Here is a 20885-nt window from a genome sequence, read left to right as displayed (position 1 = left end):
TTTCTTGTATCTGTGTTAATGAAGTCCCTGGCTGTCATTTCTTCCTGCTCCTTCTTTTGGGGTGAATTCCTTCATTTTGTCATTTTGAAGAAAGAAAAGGAATTAATAATTGAAAAAATTAAAATTATAAAATTAAAAACAGCACACAAAAAAATCAAATAAATGATGCTAAATCCTGGGTGTGTTTTGGTCTGGTTGTTGAGAGGAATTTGATAGATTAGAGAAAAAAGGAGAAAGGAAAAAAAAAGGCAAAACGTTTGAAAATGTGAAAAAATGAATACAATGAAATAGAATAAAATTAAATGATGGAAGTAAAATAGAATTTGAAAGATGTACAAGAAGGAAAAAATATAGTAGAAAAAAATTAAAGAAAAATATTTTTTAATTTTTTTAAATGTTTTACTCATTTTTTGAGACAGAGAGAGACAGAGCGTGAGCAGGGGAGGGACAGAGAGATAGAGAGACACAGAATCCGAAGCAGGCTCCAGGCTCTGAGCTGTCAGCACAGAGCCCAACGTGGGGCTTGAATTCACAAACTGCGAGATCATGACCTGAGATGAAGTCAGACGCTCAGCCGACTGAGCCACCCAGATGCCCCTAAAGAAAAATATTTTTAATAAAATTTGAAAATAAAAATAAAGTTTTTCTCTTTCTGTATTCAAGAAAAAGAAATGAAAAAAAAAAACGGAAATTGAATAGATGGACCAGCGAACAGACTGAAATACGATGGAAATTACATCATTTTTCCCTAGAAGTCAACCTATGAAGCACTTTATAGTTTGTAAACTAAGCAGGCAGAGAGACTCGCGATGTTCCTGAAGAGCAAGGTCGGCCCAGTTGGGCGGGGCTTAGTGCAACAGCTCCGTTCTCCACTAGATGGCGCTGCTTAGCTTACTGGGGTGGATTGCTGTCGTGCTTGTAGGTGTGTGCACGCATGCGTGGAAGGGGTAAAAATGGCATCACCCACTACCTGGTCTCTAGTATTGGGACTGTGTTCTTCCCGATCAGCAATCGTGCACCTGTCCTTTGTCTCAGACTTCGGTCCACTCCCCACTTTTACACTGTCTATGACCAAGCCGTCAGCTTGCCAGGCGGCACCTCCGTCCTGAGTTTTATCTCATGCGGCTGTGTTTCCCGACTCCTCACTTCTGAGGGACTGCGGCTTTGACCCGTTCTGCCCCTCTGGGAGAGGGTCTCATCGAGAAATGGCCAGGGGCCGGCCGCACCCAGGAATGTTCACAGGAGCACGCTGCTGCCAATGCCCAGAGACTGCTGCTGGGGGCCAGCTCACCGCAGAAAAAGTTCATGCAATCGTGTATCAGCAGCAGCGTTTCGGGGATTACGGAAAATCACAACACACGTCAGGTACCAGGCTTCACCCTTGACCTTGTTCCAGCACCAGCGAATGTGGTTGTTCTCTGGGGTCTGCTGGGACTGAGGGCCACACAGCCTCTACCAAATGTCCTCCCAGCAGGGGAACTGCCTCTCCCCATGCGGCCCGAAGACTGCGGACTTCACTCTGCTCCTGGGGATTCGCCCTTCCCACCAGAGCACCGCCAGGTATCGAGCTGCGGAGTTTCAGACTCTGCACTCACCCTGTTTATTGAGTCTTAATGGAATTTAAACCCTCTCCTTTCTCCTTTCTCCCTTTTTAGTTCAGTCCCTGTGGCTGTTTCCACTTTTCGACTTTCTCTCTAGCTGCTTTTGGGGGGGTGTTTTCCCCATATTCTTCCCCCGCCCCTCGTCTCTGTCCTCTCTTTGCACACAAAAACAGCTCCCTGCCCTCTGCAGCTTCTGTCTCCTCCAGTTCACCTCTCCGCGCCGTGTACCTGCTGAGTTCTGTGGTTCGGGTCGTGCAGATTGTTGTGTTAATCCTCCAATAAGTTTTCTAGGTGTGCGGGATGGTTTAGTGTTGATCTGGTTGTATTTTATGGACATGAGATACAAGAAAACCCCAAACCTTCCATGCTGTTCTGCCATCTTGGCCCCTCCTAGTATTTCCATTTTTTATGGCTGAGTAATATTCATGTATATATATATATCAGTCAGTAGACACTTAGGTTGTTTCCATGTCTTGGCTATTGTGAATAATGCTGCAGTGAACCTGGGAGGGCAGATATCTTTTTGATACCTGTTTACATTCCTTTTGGATATATTGCCAGCAGTGAGATTGCTGGGTCAGATAGTAATTATATGCTAATTTTTTGAAGAATCTCCAAACCGTTTTCCATAGTGGCTCTACCAGTTTAACATTCCCACCAACAAGAAGAGGGTTCCCTTTTTTCTGCATACTTGCCTGCACTAATTATCTCTTGCCCTTTAGGTAATAGCCATTTTACTTATTTTTTAAATGTTTATTTATTTATTTTGAGAGAGAGAGGGAAAGAGAGTGCACAAACTCAGGAAGAGCTGAGAGAGAAGAAGTGAGAGTATCCCAAGCCGGTTCCTCACTGTCAGCACATAGCCTGGTATTGGGGCTTGATTTCATGAACCATGAGATCATGACCTGAGCTGAAATCAAGAGTTGGAAACTTTACCTACTGAACCACCCAGGCGTTCCAATAGCCATTTTACTTTCGAGCCTGCTGAAACTTTTTTTTTTTACTTTATCGTAATTTTAGACTTGTTCATTTCATTAAACATATAATTTATATTTCATATTTGATAATTCTAATACCTGCATTAATTGTGGATATGAATGAGTGGTTTGTTTTTCTATCAACTCTCCATTATATTGGCTTGTTCTCTTGGTTTTACTTTTATTTTTATATTTGTTGGGGATTTTGAAGTATGAGCTCCTGTCCTTGAGAACTTTTAGTTGTAAAAATTCCTTGAGGGCTGGATTACGTTGCATTCCTTTAGGGAGGATTTATATTTGGTTCTTGTGTGTGACTGGTGGCGCTACCAATTTGGGATGACTTTAAATTTGCAACTTGGATGTTTTTTGGCCACATGCATACAATAAATTCCAGTCTAAACCCACCTGGGGATCCGTTTATGGGTAAAAATTCTCAGAGAATATGCCTTTTCCCCTTTAGATTCATAACTAAGAGTCAAGGTTCTTTATGGTCTATCTTTGTGAGTTATTGCTTTTCTTTCTCTGAAAAGATCATCTGATAGGGGCCCATCCTTTTTCAGGAGTCATCCATCTGGTCTCATTTTCCCCAGGACATAAGCTTTGTTGCTGATGGCTGGTTGACACTCAAGTTCTAGGTTTCCAGAGATCAGTAGATTCGGGGGGGGGGGGGGGGGGGGAGAAGGGGGGGGAGCTGTTGGCTTCAATGTTTAGTTATCTTGCTGGATTTGGAATTTTTTTTTTTAAAACAACTTTGGCCATGAAGTATTCCCAATACTTCCTGGCCAGCTCAGCTGCTAGGCATTTAAAGAAATACTTTGTATATTTTTTTCAGCATTATTAAGTGCTTTTTATTAGTGGAAGTTTTTCATGATACCTAGTCCTATATTGCCATAGAGAGAAGTTTTAGAGTGTTAGTCTTTTCAATATACAAGGGAAAGTGAATTTGATTTTAGACTTGAGTCCATTTGAAATTTTCCTTTTTTAAGACAAATTTATAATGGGATTTAATTTGAGTATTTAAATGTCTCTCTAGAAATCTTATAGTAAGCAGGCTTAAATGTATACATAGAACATTTAGCATATAATCGTTGGAGTGTTTCTATGATACTAGTTTTATTTTTTGCAGAACTGCTAATAAGGTGTTCTGGATAATGTGGATGGACTAATTAGAAATGGAAAATAAAATAGGAAGTGAATGTTGGACCTAGGATAAAGTGGCAATGGGATCAACTTAATTGATGGAACTTGTAGGACCTATTTTAGAGCCTTCTGGGGCAAAACTGTCACTGTTCAACATAGCCTCTATTAATAATAGAGACACTAATATGCTCTCCATCTGCTTTACTCCTTTGTCACTTTCCATAAATCCAGAACTCTGGCAGAAGAGAGAGTGTGGTTTATCGGGTCCTTTCAAACCCCAATAATTTTTTTTCATAAGAATATTGCCTAACAGTGTAATAACACTGGATAAGAATAAGTCTCCTTTTATTATTCAGTTAGTACCTAATGCCCAGGATGTTTGAAATGACTTGCTCCCTACCCTCACCCTCCTTTTCCCAGCCTCAGGTTTAAATCATTAAACTGAGAGGAAGTCTTTAGCACTCCCAAGTCAATGGCTCATTTCTTCCAGAGACTGTCTGGTACCATCCTTATGGTAAAATAAAATAAGATCAAAATATAATCAGTTTGGAGAGTGATGTCCGCAATAACCAGGTCAGTCTTGAACTCATAGTGAAGAAGTTCAAGGATGTCTCTTTTGATAGCGGTTAAGATTCTGGATGCCCGTCTTCTCATAAACTCCCCTCAAATGCTCCTTCCAGCAAGCACCTCCTTATCTGAGGCTGATAAGGATAAAAACAAGAATGGGGTAACCCACTGCTTAATGATTTTTTGCCCTATCCAACTTGCCAAATAGGAAAGAAGATGTAACAGAGTAATTAGGATTGCTGACAAGACAGTTTGATGTCTTTTCTGTGATCAAGTGGAATGAGGCAATCTCTCCTCCTGACAGTATAGGAGTGGTGAAGTCCATTGGCGTTTATCTGCCCTGGCCTGGAATCCTGTCCTTGGGGCCTAACTGCTGTGTGACAATTCTGGAGGAGTTACTTGTGACAATGGTTATTAATGTTTGTAGATGAGAAAACAGACCTTAAGAAGTTGGGTGGGATAACATCTGTAAGCTACTTATCAAGCACTCCATAAATCGGAGCTGCAATAAAGTCTTATTACCCCAGAATGGAATCTCTCGTCAAGTAAGTCTTTTACCAATGGTCTTCCTGGTGTCTGGAGAAAATCCATACCAAATCCAGAAAGATGTACAAAAAAGCATTTACATAGGGTCTTGTAAAAATCATACAGGAAATCATATGAATTTACTGTTTGTGAGTGTATTAAGAAACTAAAATTAAGAAATGACTCAGTGAGGCACCTGGGTAAGTGTCGGTTAAATGTCCAACTCTTGATCTCGGCTCAAGTCATGATCTCACGGCTTGTGAGTTCGAGTCCCGCATCGGCTTGTCAGGGCAGAGCCTGCTTGGGATTCTCTGTCTCTTTCTGCCCCTCCCTTACTCTCTTGCACTCTCTCTCTCTCAGAATAAATAAACAAACTTGAAAAAAAGAAAGAAATGACTTAGCATTCTTGACTCATCCTCTCTTCTCAACCTGGTCTAACACCAGAGCCTTAATTATTACCTATTGCGTCCCAATATGTGGTTATTTTACTATTATTTCTATTGGTACGCATCCTTCTCATTCTGAAATTTAAGGTTTGCTCTTCTTCAGCTTATTATGGGCTGCAAATATTTATCATCTGTTGGTGAAATATCTGTTCTGACCATTTCTGTGCTTGCTAGCCTGTTAACTTGTCCGACGATGTTAGGAAAGGTTTTGTGTAAGTGAGAGAAGGCCTGAAAAGGATTCCCCGTAGCCCAGTTCTAAGAGGCTTCTTGAATACCTCCAGGCATCCCTTAATTACTGCTGCAGTAACTCAGGATTTTATAATTTACTGATATCATATACACTATTATGTAAGCTAGCGGTGTCCAAAGTGAGGATCTCAAGATGGTCTATGTGAAAACAAAAAACCTATTACTTATATTTAGTTTTTAATTTCATCCTTTAAAAATTCAGAGTTTAGTATGTTTTAATGTACACTTTATGTTTATATTTTATTTTTTATTTTATTTATTTATTTTTTCCTTCCCCTCCCCCATGGGTTTCTGTTAAGTTTCTCAGGATCCACATAAAAGTGAAACCATATGGTATCTGTCTTTCTCTGTATGGCTTATTTCACTTAGCATCACACTCTCCAGTTCCATCCACGTTGCTACAAAAGGCCATATTTCATTCTTTCTCATTGCCACGTAGTATTCCGTTGTGTATATAAACCACAATTTCTTTATCCACTCATCAGTTGATGGACATTTAGGCTCTTTCCATAATTTGGCTATTGTTGAGAGTGCTGCTATAAACATTGGGGTACAGGTGCCCCTATGCATCAGTACTCCTGTATCCCTTGGGTAAATTCCTAGCAGTGCTATTGCTGGGTCATAGTATGTTTATATATATATATATTTTTTAAATTTTTTTTCAACGTTTATTTTTGGAACAGAGAGAGACAGAGCATGAACGGGGAAGGGGCAGAGAGAGAGGGAGACACAGAATCGGAAACAGGCTCCAGGCTCCGAGCCATCAGCCCAGAGCCTGACGCGGGGCTCAAACTCACGGACCGCGAGATCGTGACCTGGCTGAAGTCGGACGCTTAACCGACTGCGCCACCCAGGCGCCCCAGTATGTTTATATTTTATAAGTAATACACATAGACAGTGAGTGCCTACACAAACTTAAATTTTTTTTAATGTTTATTTATTTTTGAGAGACACAGAGAGACAGAATGTGAGCAGGGGAGGGGCAGAGAGAGAGAGAGAGGGAGACACAGAATCTGAAGCATGCTCCAGGCTCTGAGCTGTCAGCACAGAGCCCGACGTGGGGCTTGAACTCACAAACCACAAAATCATGACCTGAGCCAAAGTCAGATCCTTCACCGACTCAGCCACCCAGGCGCCCCAAAACTGTTTTTTTTTAACTGATGGGAGAGTAATTAAAACAACTTGGAGACCACTGGTATTGATTATATTTGCAAACTTATAATTATCAACTCTAGTATATTGTTGATAAAGGCAAGACTAACCTTTAGTAATAAGGTTATCAGAGTTTACATATCATTTATAGCCAGTAATATCTGAACTTTTTCTCCTTAAATTTGCAAATTTTGTTTTTTTTGTAAAATCATGCCCAGGACACGTCTAAATTGTTTGGTGGCAATACTGAATAAAACAAGTAGAAATGAACTAGGATGAAATCTCTCCAGAGCTATTAGCTAGCTTTGTTTCTAAGACAGAAGTACATTTGACTTTATTCCCTCAAATAGAGTACCCCAGGGTGGGATGAAATGTGTTTCTAAGAAGTTCACAAAAAACTTTTAAATCTGTCATCTCCTAATTGAAAAATAGACTTTCATTTTAATGTCTCTATTGGTTTTCTTTGTCATGTTTATTTATTTTTGAGAGAGAGAGACAGAGCAGGGGAGGGGCAGAGTGAGAGGGAGACACAGAACCCGAAGCAGGCTCCAGGCTCCGAGCTGTCGGCACAGAGCCTGACGCGGGGGCTTGAACCCATGAACTGCGACATCATGACCTGAGCTGTAAGTGGGACGCTTAACCAACTGAGCTGCCCAGGTGTCCCTATATTGGTTTAAAAAAAAAATTAAAAAAAAATTTTTTTAAAAATTTTTATCTTTATTTTTGAGACAGAGAGAGACAGAGCATGAGTGGGGGAGAGGCAGAGAGAGAGAGGGAGACACAGAATCAGAAGCAGGCTCCAGGCTCTGAGCTGTCAGCACAGAGCCCGATGCGGGGCTCGAACTCACAAACTGCGAGATCATGACCTCAGCCAAAGTCCAACGCTCAACCGACTGAACCACCCAGGCACCCCGTTTTTTAAGATGCAAAAGGGTGATCCTCTCAGACAGCTTTTGCGTGGGGAAGGGAGGCCCTAAGGGAGACTGAAGGTGGGTCCTTTCTGTGGGTGCTCCTCCTGAGACACTCACCAGAAGGCCGTGGCGGGCTTGGCTCTGGGGATTCTGTGAGCTGGGAGGGGAACCAACAGCAGTGGGCTCATTCTACCAAAAAGCTGAGGGGACAGAGGAAAATGTGACCTGTCCAAAGTGTCACTCTGTGCAGGTAAGACAACAAGATAACTCAATAAAGTGAGAAAAGATAACTCAATAGAATTAGGAAGAAGAAGCCAGCCACAAAAGGAAGCAGAAGAACTGAGGTTCAACCTTTCTTGTGACATTTTAAAGGGCCCTGCTAGTCGTGTGACCTGTGTGAGAGAATTCAAGATGGCTGCTATAGAGGTCTGCTAGGGCTGCTGTAGCAAGAACCACAAACTGAGTAACTTAAACCAACAGAGATTCATTCTCTCCAAGTTCTGGAGGCTTGGAAGTCTGAAATCAAAGTGTTGGTAGAGCCATGATCCCTCTGAACCCTCTAGGGGGAGATCGTTTATTGCTTCCTGAAGCTTCTGGTAGCTCCAGGTGTTCCTTGGCTTGTGGTAGCATCACTCCAATCTCTGCCTGTGTTGCCGTCTTCCCTCAGAGTCTCTGTTCAAATTTCACTCTTCTTATAAAGACAGCAGGCATATTGGAGCAGGGGCCCATTCTGCTCTGCTAGGACTTCATCTTGACTAATTGTATCTGCAGTTTCCAAGTAAGGTCATTCTGAGGTACTGGGGATTAAGACTTTTGAAGGGACACAAACTCAACCCATAAGAGCTGTTGCATGTCCTGCAGTTTCTTGGGAGGAGAGACGGAGAAGCCACTCAGTGATTCTGGATTTCCAGCAGTGGGTGGGAGGGGGGCCACAATGCATGAGAATGGAGCGGGGTGATGACCCTTAGACTTTCCAAGTCAGGACATAAACTTGAAGACCTGGAAAAATACCGTGAGGAATTAGGGAAGAGAGAATGTGCCCACATCTGATCTTAATGATCACGTTGCTATTAAGTTGAATGTTTTTGTTAACTGAACTTGTAGAGGCCTAGAAGTTTTGTTTGCAAGTGTGTGAGGGAAGGTTGCTGTTCTGGAGCGCCCCCCACAGAGCCACCCCGGCTCTGCAAGCCTTCTGCCCTGTCTGCCTGGTGTGTGCTCCACTCCAACTGAGGCCATCTCAGTTGTTAAATCTCTTAAATATCACCCCTGGGAATTGCTAGTGAGGAAGAGTCAGCACAGACAAATTTTTTTTTTTAATTAGTGGTAAAAATAAAGTTACAGTAGCTTGATGGGAGAGCAAGTTTAGTTTTTTTTTTTTTTTAATTTATTAGCTTTTTGATTTTAATTTTTAAATGGAATAATTTGAATGTATTTCTTGTCCATCAGGAGGGCTTGAGGCCCTGCTGTGGGCAGGAGAGTTTGTGCTCAGGATGTGCTCAGGCACATCCATGCTGTGTTAACACCAAAAGGGAGCTAAGTGTTCCTGTTTGGAAAATTATTTTACTCCAGGACTGACCTTTCCCGGAGTGTCCTCTGGGCTCTGAGTCAGGGTAGTTGGGATGAGTGCCCTAGTTTATGGATGCTTTCTTAGTTTGGAATCCATCCTGGCCATCTGGCAGGCAAAGATATGGCTGTTTTCTCCTCATTGGGTCCATGGCCCTGGGACACTCAAACACATTCCCACTGCCAGCGGTAAGCACCCTGGGAGAGGCCAGGGCCATTCTTAATTTACTTCCTTTTCTTCTATCCTTCGATGGCCAAATGACCTCGTTTCCAATGGGAATAACGACCCACTGACTTATTTTAATAATATTTTTACCAGTGTAACTTCGTCTAAGAGCTTTATGCTTCCGGGTTAACGGAACTTATCTTAAAATTATACCCAGTTCACCTTCTACTAACTTTGGGCTTAGTTTGTTCTTTTTCTAGTTCTATGAGATGTAAAGATCTTTCTTTTTTTCTTAAGGGAGGCATTTATTGCTATTAACTTCCCTCTTGGAAATGTGTTTTGCTGCATCTCACAGGTTTTGGTTTTTCATTTGAATCAAGATATTTTTTGATATCCCTGTTGACTTCTTTTTTAAGCCATTGATTGCTCAGGAACATGTTTAGTCTCCACATATTTGTGAATTTTCCAGTTTTTTTTCTTACAACTAATTTCTGGTTTCACACTATTGCTATTTTCAGGACTTCTCTCAGAGGGGATCACTCCATGTGTAGCTGTACTTCTGGTGTGGCCAAGGGAGGAGGGAAGTTCAGGAGTCTCCAATGTTGTCATCTTGGTTCCTGTTAAATTCCTAATCTATCTTATTATTTTTCATTAAGAAATTAATGCATTGCAATCAGAAAAAATTTGAAGACTAAAAAATAGAGAGAAAATAATGACTTCAAGTATTACTTGCCAGAGAAAACTTTGATTAATAATTCGGTACATTTCTTGCCAGACTCCCATTTTTGTGTTGTTAACATTGTTGTGATTTAAAAAATTTTTTAAAAAAATGTTTATTTATTCTTGAGAGAGAGAGAGACAGAGAGTGAGCAGGGGAGGGGCAGAGAGAGACAGAGGGAAACACAGAATCCCAAGCAGGCGTCAGGCTCTGAGCTGTCAGCGCAGAGCCTGACGCAGGGCTTGAACTCACGAATGGAGAGATCATGACCTGAGCCTAAGTCGGATGCTTAACCGACTGAGCTGCACAGGCGCCCCAATGTTGTGATTACACTGCATACACAAACATTCCTCCTGCCTTACAAACTTTGTTGTTGCATAAACACTTTCCATGTTACAGCAAGTTCTTTAAAAACATTCGAGTGGCTGCATATAATATTCCATCATGTGAGTGTGCGGAGGTTTATATATTTTTGCCATCAGACAAAGTTGCAAACACTGCCAAGGACATCTTTGTTCACTGTGGGTGAGATAGAGAACTTGACAGCAATATATATACATCTGTGTTGAGAGGCTATATTCTCTAAGGGATATAACCAATTTGGGGAGGGAGCCCATGTGTGGAAGGCTAGTTCCTTAGCTCTTTTTAAGTTAACGTCTCACAGGGCTCTGATCATGCCTGGAAAGGAATCTGGGGATGAATTAGGGTGGGAGACAGCAAAAGGGCACTAGAAACTGTTAGCCAGTTTTCCTTCTGGCCCCACAATACACACTGTGTCTTGTGGCTCTTGCACCCACAAGGCTGGAGGTGAGATTTCACTGGCCCACAATTTCCTTGATGTCTCTTTATAGAGAAGCTTGATTTATAATCTGGCCCTTTAGAAGGGAAGTGTCTTGGATTGAGGAAAGAAATTGAAGACACAAATAAATGGAAATGTACTTCATATGTATGGATCAAGTTAATATTGCTAAGATGTCCATACTACCTAGTGCCATCTATAGATTCATTTTTATCTATCAAAATTTATCAAATTTCAGTGGCATTTTTCATAGAAAAAAAAATCCTACAGTTTGTATGGGACCAGAAAAGATCACCAAATCACCAAACCAATCTTGAGAAAGAAGTCCAAAGCTAGAGGCAACACACTTCCTGATTTCAAACTATATTACAAAGCTATAGTAATCAGAAAAGTATGGTACTGGCAGAAAAACAGACACACATACCAATGGAACGGATTAGAGACCCCAGAAATAAACCCATGCATATATGGTTAATTAATATTTGACAGAGGAGCCAAGAATGGGGAAAGAATAGTCTTCAATAAATGATGCTGGGAAAACTGGATATTCTCATGCAGAAGGATGAAACTGGACTGCTATGTTACACCGTATGCACAAAAATCCACTCAAAACGGATTAAAGACTTGATGTAAGACCTAAAACCATAAAACTCCTAGAACAAAACATAGGGGAGAATGTCATTGATGCTGCAGTGTTATTTACAATAGTCAAGACATGGAAACAACCTAAGTACTAATTGATGAATGATGAAGAAGATGTATATATATCTTCGTATAACATGAATATTATTCAGCCATAAGAAGAAGGAAATCCTGACCTTTGTGACATCATGGACCTTGAAGGCATTATGTTAAGTGAAATAAGCTGGACAGAGAAAGAAAATAATGTACGATCTCATTGACATATGCAGTCTAAAAACACTGGACTCCTAGAAACAGAGAGTAGAATGCTGGTTGCCTGGGGCAGAAGGGTGGGGGCACATGGGGAGATGTTGGTCAGGGTGTATAAACTTTCAGTTACGAAATGAGTAAGTTCTAGGGATCTAATGTACAGCATGGTGACTGTACTTAACAATACTGTATTGTATACTTGCAAGTTGCTAGGAGAGTAGACCTTTAATGTTGTCACCATGACAACAGTCACAACAAAACGGTAGTTATGTTAGATGAAGGATGTGTTAACTAACCTTACTGTGGTCAACATTTTGCAATAGAAAGGTGCATCAAATCATTACATTGTACACCTTAAACTTACACACTGTTATATGTCAATTATATCTCAAGAAAGCTGGAAAAAACCCAACTAACGTCTCGGTGTGTTGCCCAGTCTTCCCTGAAAGTCTGAATGACTCCTGTAGTTTCTTCCTTCCTCCGTCGGATGAGCTTGCAGAGTTATTCTAACAGATCACCACTAGGAGATGCACAAGATTCGAAGAAGAAAGAGCCGAGCTCCGCGATTTTTGTTCCACATTTATCAGAGCTTTGCAGGTTTCTTTTGTTCTAAATCCAATGAGAATTGAGGGCGAAATGTCCATTTCTTAGATCCCATTAGCTTCCCAAAGAGACAAAAGGGTGGTTTTGCCCTTCGTTTTACCTCGGAAAAGTAGACCGAGGGGACTGGCAATCAAAACTCCCTATGGTAAGTTAATAATAATCTGTGTAGCGTTTGATTCCTGTCAGGGAGACATGAACCCCCTTTCACCATCCTCTGTTTCCATCGAGGATGGTGACGATGGCAATGCAAATGGTTACCACATACTGTGTTTGTACTTGGCACCTTGCTAACTACTTTATACTCTTTATCGCATGTAATTCCCAGGTTCATTGTTTCAGCTCATTAACACAACAATGTTATTACCCCGCTGTGCCAAGGAGGAAACCAAAGCATAGAGAGGTCAAGGGACTTATCCAAGGTTACCTACCTAGGAAGTGGCTGAGCTGAGATTTAGACTCAAAGCCTGCGACCCCAGAGCTGCATGTTTAACCCCTTAACTGTAAGTGGGTTCAACTGTAAACTGTGCTCCTAGTTGTTATCCCAACTTGACAGATTAAGGAGCCATCTGACAGAGGTCAGGCCAGTAAAAGGACTTGTCCCCCTCCTAGCTGGCTCAGGAAGAAGTCTAGACTAGGTGTTCCTTCTTCTGGTCCGGAGTGTCTCCTTTCTTTATCTTATATCTTTAGCATCTGCAAAAGGGCCCAAGGAAGGAAGAGGAAGAGCTCTGTGCTGGAAACAAGTGGAGGAGATCTTAACACAAACAGTAGAAGGCTGCTAGGTGGCAGACTCTTCTATCAACCTCCAGGCCCTTGTAGGCTGTGGCCACCTTGACTGTGGCTTGGGGTGACTGGAGATTGCCCGTGTTCTTGGGTAGAACAAGCTGGGATGGATGGGGCAGATGGAAGAAAAACACTATGCAACCCTCCTGGCTTTGGAACCGCCTTGTGGGTTCTGTGAACAGTGGGGGGCAGCAATCCCTTCCTGGAAGGAACAGGTACTTTGGGTTCCTTTCTACTACTCTTGCTTAGTTTTGTCCATAGCAGTGTTGAAATACAAGGCTAAATCATCTTACAATTGTATTCCTCTGCTCATATGGATGTGTTTTTTCTCTGTCCAGCCTTCTGTCCCTGAGCCACTTGTATTCAAGAGAGAGGCTCACAGGAATCACACAGGCAACCTTTACACTTTTCCACACCCAGCCCATCCTTGTCATTATCAGGAGCTGCCTTTGCATGGAAAGTCACTCACTCTCCAGGACTTCAAAACTTGGCAAGGCAGTGGCAGCCTCTTCCTGCTGTGGGTTAAGTCACTGTTCCTATGAGTCTCTTTCTGCAATACACATCTACCTCTCCAGGAGAGCGTGAGAGGCCAGACCAGCTAGTTGAAATCTTTGGAAATTGTGGACGAATGGGTCCTCTCTGACAGAGAGGAGTGGGTTCTTAGGGGACAATGGGGAGCCCCCCAATATTTCTATCCCAAAGACATGCTATACATGAAAAATGAGAAATCCAGGCTCTTAAATCAATTTCTTTCTTTCTTTCTTTCTTTCTTTCTTTCTTTCTTTCTTTCTTTCTTTCTCTCCTCTCGTCTCCTATTGTCTCCTCTTCTCTCCCCTCCTTTCCTCTCCTTTCCTTTCTTTTTCCTTTCTTTTTTCTAATAGCCCTGTAGTTACACAGATATGTGTGTCAGTCACAGTCAGTGGTTTTGGTGACCCCTTTAACAACTTAGGCTAAAAGAAGACTGGACTGTGAGTTGGTAGTAAAGCTAGAATTGGAATAGAGATGGCTCAACTGGTATATGAACCATTGTGGTCACCAGTTTCCTCTTCTGAAAACTAGAGAGGTGGATGAGAGGAACTTTGGGAAGTTTTAAGACTCTCATTAATTCTAACATTTTCTGTTTGGGGAAAAAAAATGGGAATTTCAAATGGACATTTTGAAGAAGACAATGATAACAATCCTTAAAAACACAATGTGGAGAAGGGTGTTGGGGTGGGTCCTTAATCTCCTGGGTTGTCATGGATACAAAGAGTGAGACTCTTGTCAAGGCTACCTATGGGGTGTGACCCACCATAGGGTTTGTGAACTGAATCCACACAGAATATTCTTCAGATTTGTGTGGTAATTGCACAAAGCTGACAATTTATAATCTGCTGGGGCTTGCTTGTGTGTCTTAAACACTCTGAAGACAAATAAATTGTCCCAGTGGTCTAAATTTGGTATGCCCCTTTTTTTCATCCCTGTGTACAGAGCTGAACTAAGCTGGCTGCTTGCTTTTGGTGCAAATATAATGGTCTAATTGTCCCCTCATGCCAGGGGCGGGCTATGGAGCACACCCAGAGCCCTGTGGGAACCCACAGAAGGGAGGTGGCTATTTCGACATTTAGTCTGTAGTGGAGACAAGTTAACGACCCTGCCTGGGGCATTCCAGAGTTTATTTAATGATAAAATTGGACCTGAATTCTCCACCGGGGCTTGTAAGTTCTGTGCAGTGCACGATGGGGTGAGAATGTAGTTAAACACACATCCTAAAGGCATTTTAGCTTGTGAGGAAATGGCAAATCCCCTCTGTGATTTGAAAATACCATTTAAAAATTTGTGCCAAAAGATTTTTTTTCCTAACTCAGCTCCTAGAAAACAGAAAAACAAAATGGTAGCTTCATCTATGACTACACTTGTCAAAACAACTGATTCAAGAGTGAAAAATTCATCACTGGTGTCATTTGGGTAAAGAAAACGCAGCTATCTAATTGAATTATACACACATATTTTACTGAATCCAGTCAAACTGATTCATTACTGATGTAACCTAAATGTTCCATTGGCTTGAAACTCAGTGAGTAAATTGGATGTGAAAGTCTCTCATAAAGCAATGCGCGGTCCTCAAATATCAGCTTCCTAACATCATGGCTCTGGCAGGTATTGAGTTTCTAGTTGTGTTGGAGTTGGTGACAAACCCAAGTTAAGGTGTTGCCAAGGGGATGGGGCTGTTGCTAGGGGGACATCTCTAAGCCTGAGGACAGACTCCTGGGGTGTTAATAAGCACAGATGACAGGGAAATTGAGAAGAATGGAAATGTCACCTTCTGATGACAGCACCAGCACTAACACCTTATATTGATGGGCCTTCCCTTTCAAGCCTAGGGCGTTTTGCAGATGTTCTCTCATTAACTAATTAGTTAAGTTAATTAAGGGGCTCTAGGAAGGAAGGAAGGTGGGGGCCAGAGTCTGTTGGTATTCATTTCATTTTCTGTTCCTTTTGGTTTGATCAGAACAAGAGTTGATGGGGAATAAGTGGCCAGGGAGAGCACATAGCTGATGGGGAAAACTGTGTCTCTTGCCCTCGCTCATGGACTTTCCCCTTGGTTAGATTTGTCCAAAAAGCAAGGGTAGGTGGGCTGACTCTGGAATCCCAGGGTGGGTTCTGCAGAGGAAAGATTCACTCTGAGAGGGGAGAGAGTTTAACACAAGGAAGTCTTGTGTTAAACATGTATGTGAGGACCCAACTATTTTGAAATGTGGAAAGAGGTTGCTTTGAAAATATAGATTGTTCTATAGAGTTAGAAGGAATCTGGCAAAGGCATTAGGGGCTTGGACAGGGCTTGGGCAGATGATGAAGCAGGGCAGGGCCTGCAGGTAAAAGGGAAACCAGGACAGGAAGCAGAGAGATCCTGGGAAAAGTGGGTGAAAAAGAGGTGAGAAAAGAATATATACACCAAGAGTGAACCCCATTGTAAACCATGAGCTTTAGTTAATGACAATGTGCCAGTATTGGCTTACCAGTTGTAACAAATGTGCCAACCCTAAGCAAAAGCTTAGCAACAGGGGAAACTGGGGAGATGGGTGAATGGGAACTCTCTGTACTTGCCTCCATTTTTCTGTAAACCTAAAACTTTGCTCCAGAATAAAGTCTATTAATTAAAAAAAGAGAGAGAGGAGATGAGAGAAGACTGTCGTGGGAAAGCTGAGCATAGGGCCCCAGGGCTAGAGCTAATAGGTTAAGCCTCTAGTTGACTTAAAGGTGGAAAGACAGACAGGTTTCAGAACTCACTGAAAAGAGCATGGCACCTACCCTGAAAGTCAGAAGAGGAAATGGTAACAGTGAGATTTTCCTCAGGATCCAGGAACCCGAGAGGGCACCAAAGTCAGTGACACAGAGGACTTGGCTATACCATGGAATTCTCTAAGACTGGATGGGAGCTACGCCTAAGGAGAAGGCTAAGCTGCAGGTCTGGGGAGGTCCAGTTAATAACAATAATGACCCCAGTAACCATCACTTGCTAAGTATTTACTCTACAGAGATGTGGTGCTAAGCAAGCCCTTTGCAGACATTATTTTCTCTTCATGATACAGTGGGCACCATTAAAAAAAAAATCTCCACTTCTTGGGGGTACTTGAGTGGTTCAGTTGGTTAAGTGTCTGACTTTTGATTTTGGCTCAGGTCATGATCTCACAGTTGGTGAGTTCAAGCCCCACATAGGACTCTGTGCTGACAGTGCGGAACCTGCTTGGATTCTCTCCCTTCCTCTCTCTCTGCCCCTACCCCACTTGCACTTTCTCTCTTAAAATAAATAAATAAACTTAAAAAAAATCCACTTCTGGGGTAAAGAAACCAAAGCTCAGGAAGTAACTTAACTAGGGTCACGCAGCTCACAAGTGTGAAGGCCAGAATTTGGAAGCAAGATGGCTAACGCCGCCAGCAGGCTCTTAACCATTGTGTTTTATTTCCTGAGAGTGGCTCTCTGAATAGTTTCCTGCTTCAGAAACAGTACTTTAAAACTCCTAGTTAAGATGATTAACTATTATGAAATAGCACTTTGAATATTTTGTCTCTGTAATTAATTTCTACTATATCACACACTCCCTTACTCTACAAAAAACTCTGGTTGTCCGATGACATGTGTTTGCCGTGCCAGAGAGAAAGACAGCGGCTGAACTACGTTGTTAAGAGAAAAAGGCAAGGACAGTGACTTTCTTTTTTTCCTTAAGAAAAATCAAACTCTGTTGTAGCTAATTTAGAAATGATAAGCACAAAGAATATGTTCATGGTTATTATTTGTGACTTCAAAGGGGTAACAGGAATCCTTCCAGAGCTACGGGCAGTTGAGTGTACTACAGCAGATTTACTGAGCCATGCCACGTGCTGGGCATAGGAGCAGATGCCGAGGAAGTAAAGATAAACCAGACCCAGTCCCTGTTTTAAAGGAGGTCATGATCATGACAGCATGTGAAAACCAAGAGCTCTACTTTGTGTAGAAATAAACTTGAAACTGTTTCAAACCTATATGCATCCAGTTCACACTGTTTCTGACTCTAGGGAACTCATGGGGCCGAAGGCACTCCCTCTTCTAGAGGACATTGTCATACCGAATCTCAGCTGCTGAGTCTTCATTCTGAGCCAATATCCTGTTGATGTTTACACTGTGTGAAGATGGCCCAGATGAGGAAATCAAGGCTGCGTGCAGAACCAAACCCACACACGCTCTCAGAATCACGCAAGGCTCACACCACATTCTTGGCTGCCTCTAGTCTTGGAGAGACATAGGGAAGGAAGCTACTCAGGCACTGATGGATTCAACCTCAAATAATTCTGGATCCAGAGTCCCTGTCCTGTGCCAGATGTGATGATGACAGGATGGGACCTTGGGGAGCCAGCAGGACTTGTCTTACCCAGCTATGGAGTTACCAGATGAGCTCGGCTCAGCTTATCCACATGCCTTCCATAGAGGCCCAAATGAATGACCATAGACCCGTGGTGACTTAAGGAGGATTGTTCTTCAAAGACTTGGTGGCATGAATGTAATCTTCCCTTCAGAGCTCACAGGGACCACCAGCTGGACGGGTCTGCTAGGTGCAATCGACAGCAATGTATTCAGCTGCTGGTCACAGGGACATGCAAGCAAGAAGACTCGGAAGTACCCCCTGGACATGCATATTGTTATCAGAGACTTGGGTGGTTACTAACTTCTCCCGAGTCCTTAACTGCATTGAAAATTAAAATGCTCATCTCAAATAATCCACGTAGCAAATATTATGTGCCTACTGTATGTTGGGCATAGTTCCAGGTACTGAAGATAGAGCAACGTGCAAAAATGTAAGCCATTGTACGTGTCAATCATATCTCGGCAAAGTGACTTTTTTTAATTTATTTTTTACTTTTTATTTTTTATTTTAGAGAGAGAGAGAATCTCAAACAGGCTCCACACTCAGTGCAGAGCCAGACTTGGGGCTCGATCCCCCAACCCTGGGATCATGACCTGAGCTGTAATCAAGAGTCAGATGCTCAACTGACTGAGCCACCTAGGAGCCCCCATAAAGTGATTTTTTTTTCAAGTAAGTCATTGTGGAGCCTACATTTGTGTGTGTGTGTGTGTGTGTGTGTGTGTGTGTGTGTGTGAGAGAGAGAGAGAGAGAGAGAGAGAGAGATAGGTGTTTGATGGAGAAAATTAAAGAAGGTCAAGAGGGGAATAGGACTACTGTGGGTAGGTAGGGGTGAGGTTGCAATTTTCAACAGTGAGGCACCAATGGAGGTGATGGAGTCAGTCATGTGACTCCTTGTGGAAGAACATTCTAGACAGATAAAAGAGTAAAGTGCAAAGGCCCCGAGGCAGGGAACATTTAGCAATTCAAGAAATATCCAGGAGGGCATTGCACAGGGGCAGAGAGAGGGAGGGGCAAATGGAAGGAGATAAGGTCAGAGAGGCCATGCAAAGCCAATGCAATGTGGGAGAAGGTGAGCAATCACAAAGTTTGGGTAGAAAACAGTGTGGTCTGACTTTTGCTCTAGGAGGCTAATTCTGTTTGCTCTGCTGAGGAAAGACTCTAGGGGGACAAGAGTAGAAATAAGGAGATCAGTTAGAGGCTATTTCAACAACACAGATGCAGATGATGGTGTCTGGATGAAGGTGGTGGTAGTGGAGGTGGTGACAAATAGTTGGATTCTGGGTACATTTTGTAAGTTGTGTCAACAGGATTCCATAAGAGATCAAATGTAGGACATTAGACAAAGAGAGGAGTGAAGCTTTTGAGCTACAGGAAGGGTGAAATCGCCATGGACTGAGATGGGAAAGAATGGAGATGAGCAAATACCAGAAGCTTAGTTCAGGACATGTGCGTTTGAGCTGTTTATTAGACATGCAAGTGGAAATGGTTATTTCATATGAGTCTGGAGTTCAGGGGGCAGGCCTGGGCTGGAAATAAGTTGTTGCTTTGCAGAGAGAGAGGGGGTATTTACTGCCTCAAGCCTGGGTGAGATCACCACGGTGGTGAGTGTAAATAGAAAAAGCCAGAGTGGTATTCTGGGGTTCTCTCTTCACCCCAGGCAGTGGAGGCATGTGAAGGGGGTAAGGCTGTCACACAGCTGTGGAGTTGTTCCACAGGGATAAGAATGCATTCAGCTTTTATCATCTCGAAAGAATGGTTGCTTCAGCCCAGAATGTCAGAATCAGCTGGGGCATTAGAGATCATTTCAAGTGGAACCACTTTATTTTGGAAATGAAGAAACTAAGGCCTAGAGTAGAGAAGTGAAATGCTCCCTGTAAGGGCTTCTGTGGCTCCTAGCTGTGTGTGTGTGTGTGTGTGTGTGTGTGTGTGTGTGTGTGTGTGTGTTGGTAGGGATTGAAGTGTTCCTCATGTACTGGGTGCCTTCTCCCATTTGCTGAGCCAGTATGCAAGTCTGCCTTTCCTTAGGTGTGGACCTCTCTGAGAGTCATGGTATCTGAGGAGTGGAGGTTAGGCCATCTATGCAGGAGCTAAGAGGAGAGAACTCCTTTCCCTTTTTTTGCTCTTTCTCTCTGTGTGTGTGTGTGTGTGTGTGTGTGTGTGTGTGTGTGTGTGTTTAAACCTAAGCAGGCAAGTTCTGAGAAGGCAATTTGAGCCACATGTTTTCAGAGCTCTTTTTCAGATACCAGAGGGTCACACTGGTGGCAGATAGGAGTCACTATTGTGTCCTGGGACCATTGTGGGAGAGGAGGGTGGGGCTGGAAGGGCAGGCAGGGATGAGAGGGCCGACAGGTCACCAGCCTGCTTTCATCCTTTCCTCTCTTTCTTTGGAGGGACTTGTGCTCTTAGATCCTATAACAAGTTCCCCTTAGAATATGATTAGGTCTCATATCTTAAATACTCGTGTGGGATTATTATATTCCTGCCTTGGCTCCTCCAGGAATATGTGCACTTGAGGCTTTACATCTTCCATGGCAGAATGAAAGGCTTTGTAATGGTGGGGATGGGGTGGAAGGGGGTGGCTGGTAGAGTGAGATACCATGGAGATGAAGAGCATGGGCTATGGGCACAAAACAGTTGGTTTTAGATTTTGTCTCTGCCATTTACTAGCTGTGAGATCTTGGACAAATCATGTACCCTTGGGCCTGGATTTCCTGTGAAGCGTTCCTGGGAAGATTAACTGAGATCATGTATGTTTAAGACATAGCATGGTGACTGGTGCATTATATGCAATGAATTAATGGTAGAAATAACATAAGTTTCTGGCTGCCGAGATGCTGGGCTATAGGCTGATCTTCAGCTGGCATGCACCCTGGTTATTGAGAGCTGGCCCCTGCATGCTCTGGTTCTTGCTCAT

The sequence above is a fragment of the Felis catus genome, chromosome A3, assembly GCF_018350175.1.
Source record: "Felis catus isolate Fca126 chromosome A3, F.catus_Fca126_mat1.0, whole genome shotgun sequence".
Taxonomy (NCBI): domain Eukaryota; kingdom Metazoa; phylum Chordata; class Mammalia; order Carnivora; family Felidae; genus Felis; species Felis catus.
Note: the sequence above shows the minus strand (reverse complement) of the source record.